Raw genomic sequence first — 19,771 nt, 5'->3', positions numbered from 1 at the left:
ATACAAATTCTATTCAAGTTCCCTTACTAAACTAGGAGACACTGGAACATATCCAGGGACATAAAACAAGGTGCAAACATTTCATGGTCTAAAGGTATTGAAATTATACAGAGCCTGTTCTCTTATCACTATGGAACTATGTTAGAAATCAATATCAAAAGATATTTGAAAATAACCCACATAATTTCAAGTGCAATGTGACACTTACCAAGAAAGATCTTTGACTTAGCCATTGAAAGCCTCAATAAAGTTAAAAGTTTGAAAAAACATCAAAGGGTGATTGCAAAGAAGAAAGCATTTAAATAAGAAATTAATATCAAAATGAGAAATTAATATTAAAGATACTTTAAAAACATGTATTTGAAAATTAAATGTCTGCTTTTAAATGTTGTGTGTATCTAAGAAGCCATAACAAGAAAAATTCGATATTTGTAAGAAAATCAAAATGAAAAGAGAATTTATCAGAATTTGTTGCATGCAGCTGAAGCTACTCAATGCAACTAAATACAATATGAAATCTTGAATAAGATATGAAAACAAACAATGGACACTAGCATAAAATTTCATGCAATGTGAATAAAATCTGTACTTTAGTTAATAATACTGCATCACATGTTAATTTCCTGTTTTTTAAACTTAATTTATTTTAATTGGAGGCTAATTACTTTACAAATTGTAGTGGTTTTTGCTATACATTGACATGAATCAGCCTTGGGTGTACATGTATCCCAAATCCTGAACCCCCCTTCCACCTCCCTCCCCATTCCATCTCTCAGGGTCATCCCAGTGCACCAGCCCTGAGCACCCTATCTCATGCATTGAACCTGGACTGGCAATCTATTTCACATATGGTAATATACATGTTCCAATGCTATTCTCTCAAATCATTCCACCCTCACCTTCTCCCACTGAGTCCAAAAGGCTGTTCTTTATATCTGTGTCTCTTTTGTTGTCTCGCATATAGGGTCATTGTTACCATCTTTCTAAACTCCATGTATATGCCTAATATACTGTATTGTTGTTTTTCTTTCTGACTTTACTCTGTATAATAGGCTCAAGTTTCATCCACCTCATTAGAACTGATTCAAATGCATTATTTTTAATAGCTGAGTAATCTTCCATTGGGTATATGTGCCATGGCTTTCTTATCCATTCATCTGCTGATGGACATCTAGGTTGCTTCCATGTCCTAGCTATTGTAAACAGTGCTGCAATGAACATTGGGGTACATGTGTCTCTTTCAATTCTGGTTTCCTCAGTGTGTATGTCCAGCAGTGGGATTGCTGGGTCATGTGGCAGTTCTATTTCCAGTTTTTTAAGGAATCTCCACACTGTTCTCCATAGTGACTGTACTACTTTGCATTCCCACCAACAGTGTAAGAGGGTTCCCTTTTCTCCACACCCTCTCCAGCATTTATTGCTTGTAGACGTTTGGATAGCAGCCATCCTGACTGGCGTGTAATGGTACCTCATTGTGGTTTTGATTTGCATTTCTCTGATAATGAGTGATGTTGAACATCTTTTCATGTGTTTGTTAGACATCTGTATGTCTTCTTTGGAGAAATGTCTGTTTAGTTCTTTGGCCCATTTTTTTTATTGAGTCGTTTATTTTTCTGGAATTGAACTGCAGGACCTGCTTGTATATTTTTTAGGTTAATTCTTTGTCAGCTGCTTCATTTACTATTATTTTCTCTCATTCTGAAGGCTGTCTTTTCACCTTGCTTACAGTTATCTTCATTGTGCAAAAGCTTTTAGGTTTAATTAGGTCCTATTTGTTTATTTTTGCTTTTATTTCCATTACTCTGGGAGGTGGATCATAGAGGGTCCTTCTGTGATTTATGTCAGAGGGTATTTTGCCTATGTTTTCCTCTAGGAGTTTTATAGTTTCTGGTCTTACATTTAGATCTTTAATCAATTTTCAGTTTATTTTTCTGTATGGTGTTAGAAAGTGTTCTAGTTTCATTCTTTTACAAGTGGTTGACCAGTTTTCCCAGCACCACTTGTTAAAGAGATTGTCTTTTCTCCATTGTATATTCTTGCCTCCTTTGTCAAAGTTAAGGTGTCCATAGGTGTGTGGATTTATCTCTGGGCTTTCTATTTTGTTCCATTGATCTTTATTTCTAACTTTGTGCCAGTACCACACTCTCTTAATGACTGTGGCTTTGTAGTATAGTCTGAAGTCAGGTGGGTTGATCCTCTAGTTCCATTCTTCTTTCTCAAGATTGCTTTGGCTATTCGAGGCTTTTGTATTTGCATACAAATTGTGAAATTATTTGTTCTAGTTCTCTGAAAAATATCATTAGTAGCTTGGTAAGGATTGCATTGAATCTATAGATTGCTTTGAATAGTATACTCATTTACACTATATTGATTCTTCCAATCCGTGAACATGGTATATTTCTCCATCTATTTGTGTCATCTTTGATTTCTTTCATCAGTGTTTTATAGTTTTCTATATATAAGTCTTTTGTTTCTTTAGGTAGATTTATTCCTAAGTATTTTATTCTTTTCATCACAATGGTGAATGGAATTATTTCCTTAATTTCTCTGTTTTCTCATTGTTAGTGTATAGGAATGCAAGAGATTTCTGTGTGTTAATTTTATATCTTTCAACTTTACTATATTCATTGATTAGCTCTAGTAATTTTCTGGTGGTGTCTTTAGGGTTTTCTATGTAGAGGATCATGTCATCTGCAAACAGTGAGAGTTTTACTTCTTTTCCTATCTGGATTCCTTTTATTTCTTTTTCCTTTCTGATTGCTGTGGCTAAAACTTCCAAAACTATGTTGAATAGTAGTGGTGAGAGTGGACACCCTTGTCTTGTTCCTAACATTAGGGGAAATGCTTTCAATTTTTCACCATTAAGAATAATGTTTGCTGTGGGTTTATCATATATGGCTTTTATTATATTAAGGTATGTTCCTTCTATGCCTGCTTTCTGGAGGGTTTTTTTTTTTAATCATAAATGGATGTTGAATTTTGTCAAAAGCTTTCTTTGCATCTATTGAGATGATTATATGGTTTTTATCTTTCAATTTGTTAATGTGGTGTATCACATTGATTGATTTGTGAATATTGAAGAATCCTTGCATCCCTGGGATAAAGCCCACTTGGTCATGATGTATGATCTTTTTAATATGTTGTTGGATTCTGTTTGCTAGAATTTTATTAAGGATTTTTGCATCTATGTTCATCAGTGATATTGGCCCGTAGTTTTCTTTTTTTGTGGCATCTTTGTCAGGTTTTGGTATTAGGGTGCTTGCCGGGGTCCAGCCTCGGCAGGATCCAGGGGGTACCCTCAGGATGATTGGCGTTGGCGAGAGAAGACACGTGAGACCAGCCTTGATAGGGCCAAGTCTGCGAGGGGGAGAGAGAGAGAGAGAGAGTGACCAGACGGGGGGTGCACAGAGTCTGGCAAATCTTTATTTTTTACCATAGCTTTTATATTCTAAGTTAGTGCATTTTTAAGGGGAAGATAGTTTAATGTTACATCAGCTTGTCCTACACAAAACCAGGGTGTTTTCTGCATACTTCTTTGTTTATGAGGGTCTTGTACATTATCTTCTGGCCTTGGGGCCTATTGACATTTTATGACCTAGGTGAATGCAAAGCTGTTTTCCATACTCTATTCTTTAATGAACACAAAGGTCAATCCTTTTGCAGAAGTTATCAGTTAAATTTATCTAAAAGATTTACCACACAAAGATTCTGCAGCTCTGGTGAGGCAGCCCCTGTTTAGGATTCCTGGTTAAAATTATCAATTCTAAACTCTTATTTTTCTAAATCTTTAACTAGAACCACTTTTAGAATAAATTTTATGTTCTCTAATAGGGCTTCCTCACCTCCTGAAGGGCTTTGTACCTATTAGGGCCTTTTGTGTGATCAGGTTCTTTATGCTGTTTATGATTAAGGTGTTGTGAGCAGTCATGTGCACTAGTACGCATTTGGCAAGCAGACTAGAATGCCAGCAAAGGGGTCTAAATTGAAACACTCCTTTCATCCTGGATAATCTTATAGGATACCACCATCTGGGGGACATATTGATTAAAGTTCTAAGTTGATTCTGTTTGGAGAGAGATTGGGGAAGGCCTTCTGCCTGTGTCACAGAAATTAGGGAGTAGTCTAATACAGCAAGCATCAGAAAGACAGAGATCATCTTTAAGGTGAGCGCTGGGGCAGCTTTTCGAAATCCCTGAAGTCCTGATCCGCTTTGCCTGTCAGGTCTTCTCCTCATGACTTTGTCATGGGTGGGATCTCGTGTGCTGGCTCCCAGCAGGTGATGGTGGTCTCATAGAATGAGTTTGGAAGTTTACCTTCCTCTGCAATTTTCTGGAAGAGTTCGAGTAGGATAGGTGTTAGCTCTTTTCTAAATTTTTGGTATAATTCACCTGTGAAGCCATCTGGTCCTGGGCTTTTGTTTGTTTGAAGATATTTTATTACAGTTTTGAATTCTGTGCTTGTGATGAGTCTGTTAACATTTTCTATTTCTTCCTGGTTCAGTTTTGGAAGGTCATACTTTTCTAAGAACTCATCCATTTGAGATCAGCCCCACAGAGGAGACACACAGCACACCTGAGACGGCACTCTTGGGGCACCCCCAGGAAATCAAGCAGCTGGGACCGGGGAGGTGATAAGATGCACCGCACACTGAAATAGTGCTCTCACCAAGCACCTGGTTGCCTGAGCTCCTCAGACCTGGGAAGGGCACAAAACGCAAGCCCAACTGAATCTGTGCCTTTCTGGAGTACCCGAGAACCTGAACCTGAGCAGCTTAGACCTGGGAAGAGCACGCAACCCAGGCCCATTTTGGACAGTTTCCCTTCAGAGCAACCTGGAGCCTGAGCATAGTAGACAGGGAAAGCACAGGCACCGTGAGCTGGGGTAAACCCAGTGTGGTCCATACACTGCGAGTAGTCCCCACACACAAGTGATGTTTGTTTGTGGTGCTCCTCCCTCCCCACAGCACAACTGAACAAGTGAGCCTAAACAAGTGACCACCTTCGCCCCGTGTGTCAGGGCAGAAATTAGACACTGAAGAGACTTGCAAACAGAGGAAGACAAAATAAACAAAGAGGGGGAGACGCTCTGGAAGTGACAGATACAACAGATTGAAACCCTGTAGATAGCATTGACCGTTTTTTATTTTTATAACATAGTATTTCTTTATATTTTCAGAATGGGATCAGAAGTTTCAAGCCTCATTCAAAAAAAATTTTTTTAATCACTAAGATAATAAGCTTTCTATTTTTAGCAGTAATGCATGCATGCTCAGTCACTCAGTCGTGTCCAACTCTTTATGACCCTATGGACTTCAGCCTCAGGCTCCTCTGTCCATGGGATTCTCCAGGCAAGAATACTGGAGTGGTTGCCATGCCCTTTGCCATTAGCAGTAATACTAGATGCCAGAATAAATGGAACTACATCAAAGTATTGAGTGAATATAAATTAGAAATCTAGCATTCTATTCATCTTAGTTAAACAAATGAAACCAAAAAGTCATAAAACTTTTAGCCAGGCAAAAATTTGTAAGTTTTCTAAAATATATATTGAATGTATGTGCTTAATTAATATTTAATATGAATTATTATTAAATTTTATATTAATTAATATTAAATGTACTATTTAGTATTATATGTATATAATAGCTTTTCTAGTACACTTGATAAAGGTTTGAGAAATAACAACAAAAAATGAGAGAAAAATTAGGAAACATAAACTAAATGAAATGGGAGTACTGAATATGAAATAGAAAAAAGTGAAACAAACTAGATAAAAGTGAAAGATATACAGTCCAGTTGTTTTTAAACATGGCTGCTCATTGGAATCACATCTGGAGCTTTGGAGAAAGAAAACAATACCTGGGCATTTGTATTTTTTCAAAAAATTCCAAGATAATTCTAATGTGCATCTGGATTTTAAAAAGTGATTGCAGGTTTTTCTATTAAATGGTAGTTTTACTGATATAGAATTCTATTATCTTCTGTTGACCAATTATGATACAATTGTATTAAAACGAATAATAGTTACACGGGGCTTTTTCTGGTGGCTAAAAAGGTAAAGAATCTGCCCTCAAAGTGGGAGGCCTGGATTCGACCCCAGGGTTGAGAAGATCCCCTGGAAAAGGGATTGGCTACCCACTCCAGTATTCTTGCCTGGGGAACTCCATGGACTGAAGGGACTGGTGGACTATAGCCCACAAGGTCACAATGAGTTGGACACAACTGAGCATCTAAAACACACATCCAATCACAATAGTAAAAGACGTTTATCAGTTTTCACAATCAATAGCCAGACAAAAAAATAAAAGATAATTACAATTGCAAGCCAGAATGGAAACATGATTAACTTAACAGTATAAAATAATTACATACGATTTGGGGTGTAAGTCGAATGATGTGTTAAGTGGAAATGCATACATACACATATTTTCATCCACCCAGCCAGTCTATCTCTTTTCATTGATGCATTTAATTCATTTACATTTAAGGTAATTATCAATATGTATGATCCTATGGACATGAATTTGAACAAACTCTGGGAGATAGTGAAGGACAGGGAAGCCTGGCATTCTGCAGTCCATGGGGTCTCAAATAGTCGGACACAAGTTAGTGACTGAGTAACAACAACAAATGACCCTATTACCATTTTCTTAATTGTTCTTGGTTTATTTTTTGTAGGTCTTTTTCTTCTCGTGTGTTTCCTGCCTAGGGAAGCTCCTTTAGCATTTGCTATAATAGCTGGTTTGGTGGTACTAAATTCTCTTAACTTTTGCTTGTCTGTAAAGCTTTTGATTTTTCCATCAAATCTGAACAAGAGTCTTGCTGGGTAGAGTATTCTTGATTGCAGAGTCTTCTCTTTCATCACTTTAAATATATTGTGCCATCCCCTTCTGGCCTGTAGAATTTAAATTGAGAAATCAGTTTATAGTCTTCTGTGTGTTTCTTTGTATGTTATTTGTTGTTTTTCCCTTGTTGCTTTTTATCTTTTATCTTTATCTTTAATTTTTGTCATTTTGATTATTATGTGTTCAGTGTGTTCCTCCTTGGGTTTATCCTGCCTGGGACTCTCTGTGCTTCCTGGACTTGGCTGAATATTTCCTTTCCCATGTTAGGGAACTTTTCAGCTATGATCTCTTCAAATATTTTCTCAGGTCCTTTCCCTCTTCTCCTTCATGCCTATAATGCTAATGTTGGCGTATTTAATGTTGTCCCAGAGGTCTCTTGGGCTGCCTTCACTTTTTTCCAGTCTTCTTTCTGTTTTTCAGCAGTGATTTCCACCATTCTGCCTTCCAGTCATTTATCTGTTCTTCCACCTCAGTTATTCTATTGATTCCTTGTAGAGTGTTATTCATCTCTGTTTGTTTGTTCTTTAGTTCTTCTGGGTCTTTGGTAAACATTTGTTGCATCTTCTCCATTGCTTTTCCTAGGCCCTGGATAGCTTCACTATAATTATTCTGAATTCTTTTTCTGAAAGGTTGCCTATCTCCACTTCATTTAATTGTTTTTCTGGGATTTTAGCTTGTTCCTAAATCTGGGACATAACCCTCTGTCATTTTCATTTTGATTGACTTTCTGCGACATGGTTTTCATTCAGCAGCTGCCAGACTGCACTTCTACAATCAACCGTCTTCTACAAGCCTCTTAGCCTCATTCACCAGAGAGCAGACAGAAGCAAGATGAACTACAGTTAACATTTCAAGGTCTAATTTTATTAATAGATTTCATTAATATTTTTGAAGAAACATCACACAATTCTTAGACAATTTATTATTTGTTTCCATAATTTTTAAAATTGAGTTACACAGTATATATATTCTTTTGTAGCTTGATTTTTTCACTCATTATAGGTTTTAATATTTTTCCATGTTCATTATTTTCACTCCTGAGAAGTATTCCTTTCATTTTTTTATTAATAGAATAATGACTTTGAATGAATCGAATTCTTAATGAACTTGTGAGTCTTTTCCTTATGATTTTTCTTAGATGAACATATGTCAGAGGTTTCATTGAGCTGCAAGAGGGAAGGCTGGAGTGATGGACAAGATTCAGAGCAAGAAGGATTTTGGCATCTGAACTAAAGAGTTGAGACTAAATTCCACACATGGGAACCAATGAGGCCTCTAGAATTGGTGGAACAAAATCAGAGCTGCAGATTAGAAAGATGGCTACAGCCGCCATGTGACTGTCACAGAACTGGAAACCCTCGTTGCTTGAGGTAGACAGCTTGGGAGAGGGCTTTTCAGGCTGGTCCAGTGGAATGTGAGGAAAGAAACAGCTCTCCAGAGGTGTGAGGAGTCCCCTGGGCTGGTGCTTCCCTTTGAAGCAGGTAAAGGCCTTCAGCCCTGAGGGTCTCAGAGGGAGCTGAAGCCAGAATTACCTGGACAAGGATGCCAGGAAACTCTGAGCTCCCCCTGAATGGAAGAGGGGATGGCCTGGTCAGTGCTGCAATGGACTCCATTCTGGGGTCAGGATCAGGATCTTTATGTCTGTAGACTAAAGCTCCAGGATACTAGAAATTTTGCCTACAGTTTTTAGTGGATGAAACAGCCCTCGGGATGCACATTGGCAGAAGGAGAGGACAATTTCATGGCCTTCATCACCCTACATCTCCCAGGGGGCTTCATTTTTTCTTTCCTGGGGAAGGAGGAGCAGCTGAGAAAAGATCCAGCCCTCAGGGTCCTTCCTGAGTCCCCAAACATGCCTCCTTTCCAGCATCCACACTCCTGTCCCAGGTGAGCCTTACATTCCCCCTGCCCTCCCTGGGCCTGCAGAAGGGCCTGGTCTGAGCAGGGCCTGGTCTGATGCTCCTGAGTAGGAGCCTGGGGCTTCCTCCCCAGAAGGAAGAGACTGCAGTAACTTAGCTCCTGGCTAGAGTCCTGGGGCCACATGTCACCCAGGAGTGGTCCCCTGAGACTGAGGGAGCTTTGCCCACAGCTCCCTTCCCTGTAGGGTTATAAGTTCAGGACAGCAGTGTCCACAAATGTTCTGGGGAGCAAGCCAGGCTGCAACTGTCCCCCACCCCCAGACTTGCAGGAAGCTCCAGGTAGGACCTGGTCCATTGTTCCTGCTCACCTTGGTTTCTCTCCCCACATCTACGTGAGTTCTTCTTGGCTGAGTCTGCCTCTTTCTCTCTTTATGTCTATTCCTTCCTCTGTCTCTGGGTTTATTATTCTCTCTCTCTCTCTCTCTCTGCCTCTCCTTCTCTTTCTTACTTTCCATCCCTCTCCATGTGTCTCCTCCTGCCTCTTTTTCTGTTTGCTGTCTCTGGGCTTCTCTGCCTCCAAAGATTTCATCCATCTCTCTGATCCTCTTTCTAAGTGTGTAGCTCTGGTGTTCTGTCTGACTGGATCTTCAGCTCACTCTGGGCCTTTCTTTCCCTCTTGACATCAGTTTACTGCTTGCTATGCCACTGGATGTGCCTGTAGCTCAGTCGTCTCCAGCCTCCCTGCTTCTCTCCTCTTCTCCTCCCTCTGTACCTGCCTCTTTGACTCACAAGGATCATCCCTGCAGGGTTTCTCTGGGTCTCCCCCTGCAACCCAGTTCTCTGCCTGCGTCCTCCGCTGTCTGTGAATCTCCCTTACCTTCCGGCTCCCTCTGCTTCCACCCTTCTGTTCAGCTCTCCCTTGCCTGCAGTCACCCCACCTTCTTGCTCTTGCCCTCTCCTCCAGCTCCTTCTCTCTCCCCGGGAGACCGGTCTTGCCCCTGCCTCTCTCCCCCTGCCCTGTGGATTGCCTGTCTCTCTTTTCCCCTGTCTGGTCTCTGCAGGCTCTTTGCTGCTTTAATTGCCCTGCTCTGCCCTCTGGTGCCTTTTTCTCACAGGCCTGGCTCACACACCACCTTCCCAGCTTTTCTGATACTCCCTCCTGTGTTCTCCCTCGTCTCCCATGTCTTTCTTCATCTGTTTTTACCATGTTTTGTCCCTCTGACTCTCCCACTGGGTCTCCATGTCTTTTTCACCTTTTGCACCTTTCTTTGCAGTCCTTTTACTTCTTTCACAAACAGAAGAAGAAACAATTTCCCACCTTTTTCCTCCTGCTGAGCCCCCTCCTTCTCCTCCCACTGATGTCAATTATACTCCCAGCATTAATTTTCCTCTCTCCGTGTCTGTAGCCCACTTGCAGATTCTGGTTCTCTGTGCCTCTCTCCGCCTTCTTCCCAATTGTGTTTGTGTCTCTCCCTCCCTTCGAGGCCTCTCTATCTTTTCCCATCATTCTCTGTGCTGTTGTTTCTTTCTAGCTTTGCCTGTTTATTGGACATGACTGAGTGACTGAGCATGCACACACTGAGCAGGCACTGGGTAATTTTTAGTCTCTGCAGGTCTGTGATGATGCTGGAGGAGGTATGGGCAGGGAGAGTTGGAGAAAGGGGAAGGGAGGAAAACATATCTTCAGAACTTGACAGAACCATGTGTTATTGCAATGAATCTCCTGTTTAACTTCACAGATGAGAAACAATTGCTCAGATGAGAAACTCGCTCAGAGTGACAGCAGTAAACAGCAAAAGTGAAAATTCAAAACTACTTTGAGTCTTTTGTCTCTTAGCTTGTGCTGCAAGAGAGTCGGTATTTGAGTAAAAGATAAATATAAGGATATAAAAAGATAAACAAAACAAATTTTCTGTGATTTCTATTACGTCCTAACAAGAAACCAAGGCTGACATCTCTAGCCCCAGATCCAGCCAATTTGGAATCTGGAGGTTTATCCCTACAAGGACTTGGCAATCACATGATTCGTTTCTGGTTTATCATTGGTCACAGGTCATTATCACACCTGGAGTGGCAGGATCAGAACCTGAGGCTCAGAGAGTTCAGACACACAGCAAGTCAGCCAAGGAAAGTAAAGGTAGAACCCAGTCCCCAGGCTCTACTTAGGGCAAAGACACAAACTCATCAAAGGTCAAGGTGTCCTTGGGGGGCAGAGTCCTGTCACCCACATCTCCTCTACCCTCACCCTAAAAGGACAAGCTGGAGGTAAAAACTGGGCAGTTTCTCACCAACTGGGACCTGTTCAATTATCTCTCTCTTAGGACCTATTTCCTATTCAAAACACTTTTATCTTAAGCAGTAAATGTACTTGCATTGAGCTATATCAGCTGATTCCCAAGTGTAACTCAATGGAGGAGATGAGCTCAGACAAAAGGAGACGCTCTTCCGTCCATCCTCTTCCAATCTTGTCTAGGTCCAGCATTTCTTTCTCCATCTCTGATCTTTCACTCTCATATCCACCCTTTTACCTAGCTAGTCTGAACAGAGAAGTTAAATCCCTATATATTCCATCTTCACAGTATCACTGGGGGCTTCCCTGGTGGCCCAGTGGTTAAGACTATGCCTTCCAATGCAACTCTCACCCCACATGTCTCATTTTTCCCTAGGCAAAGTTCTTACTGGTGAAGTGATGTACTGTCAAATTTTCTTGCTGAAAGATTACAGTCATTTATTTCCCATATGAATTTTCATATCAATAAACAAGAATGTCTCTTATACTGTAAACTGGATACCAGATATCATCATTTTAAATGAATTTTTTTGCCAATGTATAGGTTCAAGGCTCTTTCATTGATATTTTAACAGGCAGTCTTTAAACTTTTCTGGGTTCATTATTCATGAATCTCTTCTTTTGTGAATTGATTATTCATATCTCAATTTTGGTTGTTAGTCTTCCTTATGAAGAAATGACCTTTATTTTCTAATCATTTTAAAAACTTGTATGCCACATTGTTGTTGATGTTCCGTCACTAAGTCATGTCCAACTCTTTGAAATTCCATGAATGGCAGTATGCCAGGCTTCCCTGTCCTTCACTGTCTCCTGGAGTGTACTCAAATTCATGCCCATTGAATCAGTGATGCCATCCAACCATCTCATCCTCTATTATCTTCTTCTCCTCTTACCCTCAATCTTTCCCAGCATTAGGGTCTTTTCCAATGAGTTGGCTCTTCACATCAGGTGGCCAAAGTATTGGAGCTTCAGCTTCAGCATCAGTCCTTCCAATGAAAATTCAGGGTTGTTTTCCTTTCAGATTGACTGGTTTGATCTCCCTGCTGTCCAAGAGACTCTCAAGAGTCTTCTGCAGCACCAAAATTCAAAAGTTTCAATTCTTTGGTGCTCAGCCTTCTTTATGGTCCAACTCTCACACCCATACATGACTACTGGAAAACCATACTTTGCCTATACAGACTTTTGTTGGCAAAGTGAGGTTTCTACTTTTTAATACGATATCTAGGTTTGTCATAGTTTTTCTTCCAAGAAGCAAGTGTCTTTCCATTTTGTGGCTGCAGTCACCATTTTCATTGATTTTTGGAGCCCAAGAAAACAAAATCTGTCACTGCTTCCACTTTCCCCGTATCTATTTGCCATGAAATGATGGCATCAATGCCATGATCTTAGTTTTTTGAATGTTGAGTTTTAAGTCAGCTTTTTCATTCTCCTCTTCCACCCTCATTAAGAGGCTATTTAGTTCCTCTTCACTTTCTGCATTAGAGTGGTGTCATCTGAATGTCTGAGGTTGTTGATATTTCTCCCGGCAATCTTGATTCCAGCTTGTGATTCATCCAGCCCAGCATTTAGCATGATGTACTCTGCAGAGAAGTTAAATAAGCAGAGTGACAATATACAGCCTTGATGTACTCCTTTCACAATTTGAAACTAGTCCATTATTCCATGTCTGGTTCTAACTGTTACTTCTTGACCTACATACAGGTTAATCAGAAAGCAGGTAAGGTGGTCTTGTATTCCCATCTCTTTAAGAATTTTCCACAGTTTGTTGTGATCCACAGAGTCAAAGGCTTTAGTGTTGTCAGTGAAGCAGAAGTAGATGTTTTTATGGAATTCTCTTGCTTTTTCTTGTATCCCACATATACAACTATTAATCTTTTTTTAACTTAAAGAAAAAATTCTTTTTTATATTTATATCATCAAAAATGTTTATTTTTTCTTTTTTACTTTTTTCCTTTATTCTTATGCTTAAATGAAAGAATGAAAATACTGAATAGTGGCATTTAAGTAAGGGATATGCAATGGGCATAATGCAATTGAGCATAATGTGGAGACAGGGAAATTCAGAAAGAACCAACTTTCTCTTTACCACTAAGTAGGTCAGTTTTCAAACTGTGACCACAGCATGTGAAGAATCTGGGAACTTGTTAGAAATGCAAATTCTCATGCTCCAACCCCATCTTCCAATTCAAATCTCCTTATGACACACAGCAGCAGCATCTGGCATGCCTTCCAGGTAATTCTAAAGCACAGTGAAGTTTGAAAGCACTGATTTGGGAGCATTGGATTCGTGGCTCATAGCCCAGGTAACAGGAGTAAGGAGAGTCTTAGAACAGGGAGACAAGGGGAGATGGGAGGAGGTTCCAAGAAGTAGACCAGTCTCCAGTCACCCACCAGCTGGCTGGGAGCTAGAGAGGAGGAAGTGCTGCACAGATAACTTAGGAACTATACAGTATTAAATGTTCATTAAAAAAAGAGCTTTCTGTTCTGTGCTGCATTCTACGTCTTTCCTTTTACACATACCTTTAAGACAAGTCTTACATATATCATCCCTGTGTTAGTGAGGTTTGGGGACATCAAGAAGACAGAGCATAGGGATGATCCACTGAAGAGTTCAGTACCCACACAAGCAAGGCAGTAAGGTGGATCAAAGATTCAATGAGACCAAAGATTTTAGAGCAAAATGACCTGGGATATACAAGGAACCCTCACAACTACTGAGTAAATAGACAGCAGGTCAGATGAGGAGCTGTGTTGTTTTCTTTGGTTATTAGAGGAAAAGAGTCAACACCAAGAGGCTTACAGACTCAATCAGTTGACGCTTAAAGGCATCTCTCCCACCATAAAATAAATGTTCACCCATATATTTTTCCAAGATTGTCTTACTATATTATTTCTTGCATTTCACTCTTTAACATACTTAGAATTTATCTTGGTAGATGTGTGAAATCATTTTCCCACCCATATCATTTATAATTTTTCCTTGCCACCCTGATTTGCAACAAAGAGTAAGCATTTGGCAAAAATCATGTTGAATCAATGACATAATTAATGAACAATGGTTAAGTTTCTTTCACTAGAAAAAGTCTAACATTAATGATAATCCTAACAGTGATGAAAAGCTTAACCCAAATTATGAGTGTAATAGTTGTAATCCTGATCTTTAAACCAAGGTTTAGCAACCTCTGTTGTCCCAAGGGAAATCATAAACTGGAATGAATAAGTCTGAGAAAAGCAAAACTGTCTCTGGAAAGGGAGAGACAGAATTGAACACAGCACATAGCATTTCCTTGACTTGGCCTTCACCATTTCATCATCATGACTGTAACTTAATCCAGAACCAGTGCTGACACCACTCAAACTGCTACAGGGACCTCTCCAGTAGTGTCCCATCTGCTAGCCCAAACTTCCTGTTAAGAAACATAAATGAAAAAATGATGTGAAAGTTCCTTGGTACCAAAACCCAATAAACTACATATCCCTCAAAATCTTTAAACAGGCAGATCACAATGCAGGAGCTCAACCAGTCCACTGTGACAGAATTCATCCTGTTGGGTTTTGCCTCAAACCCCAGGACCAATCCTCTGCTCTTCACCTTCTTTCTGGTCTTTTACCTGCTGGTCCTTGTGAGCAACAGCCTCCTCATCACCCTCATCCACCAGGACACACGCCTCCACACGCCCATGTACTTCTTCACCAGTGTCCTCCCCCTGCTGGACATGGGCCACACCACCACCACTGCTCCCCAGATGCTTGTGCACATTCTCAGCAAGAGGAGAACCATCTCTTTTGCTAGGTGTGTGGCACAGGTGTACAACTTCCTCCTCTTTGGGGTCACTGAGTACCGGCTTTTCACCATCATGTTCATGGACAGGTACGTGGCCATTTGCCACCCTCTCTGATATAAGGTCATCATGAGCCACTACGTGTGCCTTCTCATGGTGGGTATCTGTGCAGCCTATGGTATAGTGGGTGGTCTGTCCTATACCTTCTTTGCTATGCACCTACTGTGGCCCTAATGAAGTTGACCACTACCTCTGTGAGGTCCCTGCGGTCCTGAAGCTGGCCTGTGCAGACACATCCCTCAGTGACTTGGTGGACTTCATCACGGGCTTCAATGTCATTGTGGTCCCACTCTCCCTGATTTTCCTAGTCTATGTCAACATCTTTGCCACCATCATGAAGGTCTGCTCAGCCCAAGGACGGATCAAGGCTTTCTCTATCTGTGCCTCCCACATCACCGTGGTTACCATGTTTGCTATTCCATGTATCATCACATACATGAGCCCTGGCTCTGATTCTTTGTCAAATAGTGGCAAGAAAATGGCCCTTTTCTATAACATTGCCACAGCCTTCCTCAACCCTGTCATCTACAGCCTGAGGAATAAGGATGTGAAAAATGCTTTCCTCAAACTGATGGGAAAGGGCAGGGCCCCAGGGTGACACTTTAAAGATGAAGATCTGGGAAGTCTTACAATGCAGAACGCACACTCATCAACTCCTCAAACACACTTTCATGAAACCTGAAGTGGTGGTCTTCGTATAGCTAACTGTTCACCCTGGGCCTGTGGGAGAGAACAGGGTGCTTGGTCATCAGCATTATGTATGGTGGTGTGGTTTGAGACAAAGAGGATCCAGATCTAACACAGTGGTCAAGAGCCTGAACTCTAGTGCCAGGCAGACCAGGATGAGAGACTTGGCTTTACCAATCACTAGGCATGTGAATTCTTGCAGTTCATTTAACTTAATTCTAAGGTTTAGATCACTTCCTCACAGGGAAGTTGTAATGATTAAATGTGATAATACACTGAAGGTACAGAATTGGCATACAGTAATTTTTTAGCAAATGTTAGCTTTAATTTATAAAATTTTTTACTCAGGGATGAATTACCAACTCTTACATGGCCATGATCTTCCTGGTGTGTGGAAGTGACTGGATCTGTACAGAGAAAGGGGAAAATGGGTGGTGGAGGGGGAGAGAGAGGAAGAAGGAGAAACTTAGAAACGGTTAAGTGGAGATTATAAGATGCAGAAGGGACTGAAGAAGGAGGAAATGAACCTATATAACCCATTCACAAACTGTGTCAGTTAGATCATCAAGGATAAATTGAAGTTGTCTGAGGAAGTCGAAAATTCTGTTACCATGATTTTTTTCTGTTCTTTTGTAGTTTTATACTCTTGATTTCCCTTTTCTCCTTGTTTCTATTAATCATAGTGTCCATTTTTTGAAAACTTCAGCCTCTCTTGGGTAGTCTCAAGGAGAAGGGACTTTGTCCACTTAAGGATGAGAGAAATTAGAGGAGGTGGGGAGGGTGAATACAACCCCTGGAGGCAAAAATTAGAGAATTAAGAGAAAGAGGTTAAATATTCAGTGGGGAGTTTTTGCTCTGTTCTCTCTTGCTTGAAGGGACTTTCCCTGAAACAATGTTTATTTCTCATAGAATCTTTACAAATATAAATCACTTTTCCCCACATTTCATAGATCTGCAGGGTTATGTACTGACCATCACCCACATTTACTGACTGCTGGGTGCCACAGGAACTTCAGCACTCATCAAAGCAATCCCACAAGTTTCTGGAAACTTGTCCCATAAGCTAACATGTTGCTCCCTTGGGTTCATCTTTCCAAGCCTCTTGCTGATGTTCATTAACTACGAAACTCCTTGCAAAATAATCAGCTGGGCTGACCAAAAATATAACATGAATGTCTGTCCCCTCCATGAGAGGACATGGCAAGGGTGCAATAGATTATCTAACTGACACAGGTTGTGAATGGGTTATAGAGGTTCAAAACGTCCCCAACTGTACTATCCAATTCTCCAATCCAGGTGCCAGAGTGTTTTATAAATAATGAAACAAAATTAAAGGCAAATAACAACACAGGGCAAATAACTGCAATATACATACAGACATATGAATAAAATAATTAACACAGAAGGAGCTTTGACAAATTGGAAAGAAAAATGTAAACAATCAGGAAAACTGACAACAGTTCTTTTTTTGAAAAATCATATAATTAATAAACATATGGGAAAATCACACCACAGTAGGCACCAAAGAAATGCAAATAAAATGTCAGTGAGATAACACTTGTTCATGTTCAGAAACTGGCAGAGTTTTTAAGACAATATGTCAGAGTTTGCCAGTATACAATAAAACATGGATTTCATACATTGCTAGCATGAGCACAGATTTACCTAAAAGTAATATTCATATTTTGTACACCCAAGAATAGTAATTAGTCTAAGCCCTGACAATATGGCAGTTAGGACTTTCTCAAATCTTCAGTTCAGTTCAGTTTAGTTTCTCAGTCCTATCCGACTCTTTGAGAACCCATGGACTGCAACATGCAGTCCATGGATAGGCCTCCCTATCCATCACCAACTCCCGGAGTCTACGCAAACTCATGTCCATTGAGTCGATGATGCCATACAACCATCTAATCCTCTGTCATCCCATTCTCCGCCTGCACAAAATTTTTCCCAGCATCAAGGTCTTTTCAAATGAGTCAGCTCTTTGAATCAGGTGGCCAAAGTATTGGAGTTTCAGCTTCAACATCAGTCCTTCCAATGAACACCCAGGACTGATTCCTTTAGGATGGATTGGTTGGATCTCCGTGCAGTCCAAGGGACTCTCAAGAATCTTCTCCAACACCACATTTCAAAGGCATCAATTCTTCAGCGCTCAGTTTTCTTCACAGTCCAACTCTCACATCCATACATGACTACTGGAAAAACCATAGCCTTGACTAGACGGACCTTTGTTGGCAAAGTAGTGTCTCTACTTTTTAATATGCTGTCTAGGTTGGTCATAACTTTCCTTCCAAGGAGTAAGCGTGTTTTAATTTCATGGCTGCAGTCACCATCTGCAGTGATTTTGGAGTCCCAAAAAATACAGGCAGCCACTGTTTCCACTGTTTCCCCATCTACTTGCCATGAAGTGATGGGACCAGATGCCATGATTTTAATTTTCTGAATGTTGAGCTTTAAGCCAACCTTTTCACTCCCCTCTTTCACTTTCATCAAGAGGCTCTTTAGTTTCTCTCTCCTTTCTGCCATAAGGATGGTGTCATCTGCATATCTGAAGTTATTGATATTTCTCCCGGCAATCTTGATTCCAGCTTGTGCTTCCTCCAGCCCAGCTTTTCTCATGATGTACTCTGCATATAAGTTAAATAAGCAGGGTGACAATATACAGCCTTGACGTACTCCTTTTCCTTTTTGGAACCAATCTGTTGTTCCATGTCCAGTTCTAACTGTTGCTTCCTGACCTGCATACAGATTTCTCAAGAGGCGGGTCGGGTCGTCTGGTATTCCCATCTCTTTCAGAATTTTCCACAGTTTACTGTGATTCACATAGTCAAAGGCTTTGGTATAGTCAATAAAGCAGACACAGATGTTTTTCTGGAACTCTCTTGCTTTTTCGATGATCCCGTGGATATTGGCAATTTGATCTCTGCTTCCTCTGCCTTTTCTAAAGCCAGCTCGAACACCTGGAATTTCACAGTTCACATATTGCTAAAACCTGGCTTGGAGAATTTTGAGCATTACTTTGCAAGCCTATGAGATGAGTACAATTGTGCAGTAGTATGAGCATTCTTTGGCATTGCCTTTCTTTGGGATTGGAATGAAAATGGACCTTTTCCAGTCCTGTGGCCACTGCTGAGTTTTCCAAATTTGCTGGCATATTGAGTGCAGCACTTTCACAGCATCATCTTTTATGATTTGAAATAACTCAACTGAAATTCCATCACCTTCCCTAGCTTTGTTTGTAGTGATGCTTCCTAAGGCCCACTTGACTTCACAGTCCAGGATGTCTGGCTCTAGGTGAGTGATCACACCATCGTGACTATCTGGGTCATGAAGATATTTTTTGTACAGTTCTTCTGTGTATTGTTGCCACTTCTTCTTAACATCTTCTGCTTCTGTTAGATCCACACCATTTCTGTCCCTTATTGAGCCCATCTTTGCATGAAATGTTCCCTTGGTGTCTCTAATTTTCTTGAAGAGATCTCTAGTCATTCCCATTCTATTATTTTCCTCTATTTTTTTAGTTGCACTAATCACTGAGGAAGGCTTTCTTATCTCTCCTTGCTTTCTTATATTCTCCTTTGGAATTATGCATTCAAATAGGTATATCTTTCCTTTTCTCCTTTGCATTTTGCTTCCCTTCTTTTCACAGCTATTTGTGAGGCCTTCTCAGACAGCCATTTTGCTTTTTTGCATTTCTTTTTCTTGGGGATGGTGTTGATCCCTGCCTCCTGTACAATGTCACGAACCTCCATCCATAGTTAAGCAGTCTGTCAGGCATTCTGTCTATGAGATCTAGTCCCTTAAATCTATTTCTCACTTCCACTGTATAATCATAAGGGATTTGATTTAGATCATACCTGAATGGTCTAGTGGTTTTCCCCACTTTCTTCAAATTAAGTCTGAATTTGGCAATAAGGGATTCATGATCTGAGCCACAGTCAGCTCCTGGTCTTGTTTTTGATGACTGTATAGAGCTTCTCCAACTTTGGCTGCAAAGAATATAATAAATCTGATTTCAGTGTTGGCCATCTGGTGATGTCCATGTGTAGTCTTCTCTTGTGTTGTTGGAAAAGGGTGTTTGCTATGACCAGTGCATTCTCTTGGCAAAACTCTATTAGCCTTTGCCCTGCTTCATTTTGTACTCCAAGGCCACATTTCCCTGTTACTCCAGGTGTTTCTTGACTTCCTACTTTTGCATTCCAGTCCCCTATAAGAAAATTAGAGATGCCAAGGGAGAAATATCAATAAC

At 40.5% G+C, this 19,771-nt stretch overlaps 1 pseudogene; it reads left to right on the top strand.

The window, feature by feature from the left end:
• The first annotated feature begins 14,499 nt into the window (after window positions 1-14,499).
• Window positions 14,500-15,433, top strand: LOC110151403 (olfactory receptor 2D2-like; annotated as a pseudogene).
• The last annotated feature ends 4,338 nt before the right edge of the window (window positions 15,434-19,771 follow it).

This window comes from Odocoileus virginianus, chromosome 5 (assembly GCF_023699985.2).
Source record: "Odocoileus virginianus isolate 20LAN1187 ecotype Illinois chromosome 5, Ovbor_1.2, whole genome shotgun sequence".
Taxonomy (NCBI): domain Eukaryota; kingdom Metazoa; phylum Chordata; class Mammalia; order Artiodactyla; family Cervidae; genus Odocoileus; species Odocoileus virginianus.
Note: the sequence above shows the minus strand (reverse complement) of the source record. Positions and strands in the feature narration are given on the sequence as shown.